We start from the raw sequence: 1,769 nt of genomic DNA, 5'->3' as shown, positions 1-1,769 counted from the left end.
GGTGTCTGGTTGACTCTTGGTGAACAGGAAACAGTAGGCAAGTGTTAACCTATGGTGATGGAAGTTCCAGGGGTTTGTGCTGACCCCAAACCCACATGTGGAAGTTTGTTCACATGCACTTTGTTGATGGGGGTCTGGTCCTTGAGACCACGTGTTCTGGGACCCCATCTGTAGAGGTGGAGATGATCATGGCCATCACAGGAAAGCAAATGGGCTGGAACTTTTCCTATTGAAGGGATTTGCGAGAAGTTGTGATGTAGTGAACCCCTTGTGTTGTTTTCCACCCATTTCCCCTAGTAGAGACACATTGAATGACTTTTCTTGTTTGTGTGTGTCAACATTGAGTAGCTTCCATTTTTCAAAACAAAACAAGTCACAGGATTTAGAAGGGGGACTTATTATTTTTCTAGTCTCTGAAAAGACCAAATTTGAGTATGTGTGATGTTGTGACATGAGCGGAAGCCAGGCGTCTCCTTTCTCCCAAACCACATAGCCTTAGAAATAACCAAACTTGGTCCTCTTCAGTCTGATTCCAGCATGGGCCAAAGCTTCTTCGTAGGGGGCCAGACAGTATATTATTTTGGCTTTGTGAACCATGCAGTCTCTGCCACAAATGTGCAACTCCACTATTATAGAGAAAAAGCAACCACAAAAATATTTGAAATAAATGGTTGTGACTGGCATCAAAAATCCCCCCAAAATAACAAAAAAACCTTTAATTATTAAGAACAGGCAATGGGCCCTATTTGGCTGGCGGGCTGCAGTTTGCTGACCCTGACCTAAATTAATTTATTGTATATTCCAATCCAGTCAATCTAGGTATTTCACCTGCCTAGTCTTTATCCAGAATATCACAAACATAAATTTTTTTTAAAAAAGGAATTTTTCTGTTACTATGCAGCATTTTACTTCCAGAAGTAGAAACACAGCATGAAAATGAGTTAATATTAGGAATTTATTTGTATATGGAATTACAGAATGTATCAAGAAATCTGTCTCTATCTATATACATCTCCTAGCTATGCATCCATCTCTGGGTGTCTCTCTACATATTCGTGTTATCTGTCTCTAAGCGTGTCTATGTATCAGTTCTTATCAAACACGTGTGGATTCCTGTTGAGCTTGCATACACACATTCATTTACCCAGGTAACCATGGCCATAAATACCTATGTGTGAATAAATTTGGGGAACTTTGTATAACACCTTTAATGTCACGTAGATAACTCTCAAAAGCCTGTTGGAATTTGTCAACGTTTCACTGTCCTGGGGCTAAAGAGGAAAGCTGAGTTTTGGAGGGACAAGTGACTTAGCTTTCTGAAAAGGACCACTGCTGAGTTTTTTAATTAAAATGGCAGCCACTCTATCACCTGTGTAAGTTCAAAGTCCTTGATAAGCTGCTCTTAACACTGAGATGAGGAACACACAGCCTGGATCATTATCAGTCCTCTTGGTATTTCCAAGGTGATAGTTCAATGAATGGACTAATTTGGGGCGAACCTGGGGACTCTGGAGGACTTCTCAGAGATCTCCCTGGTGTGTTCCTGTTATTATCAGGGCTACTATTTAAATATGGTGCACGACCTTAAGTTCAAGGAGGAAAAAGTAAATTGCAATTCTAGCAGTCATCCAACAGAGAGTCTTTAAATTATCAAAAATCTTACCCTTAAGCTTTGCACAGTGGCTCATACCTGTAATCCTAACACTCTGGGAGGCTTAAGGCGGGGAGATTGATTGAGCTGAGAAGTCCAAGACCAGCCTGAGCAAGAG

The sequence above is a fragment of the Otolemur garnettii genome, unplaced genomic scaffold (genome assembly GCF_000181295.1).
Source record: "Otolemur garnettii isolate 467f Iridium unplaced genomic scaffold, OtoGar3 scaffold00065, whole genome shotgun sequence".
Taxonomy (NCBI): Eukaryota; Metazoa; Chordata; class Mammalia; order Primates; family Galagidae; genus Otolemur; species Otolemur garnettii.
Note: the sequence above shows the minus strand (reverse complement) of the source record.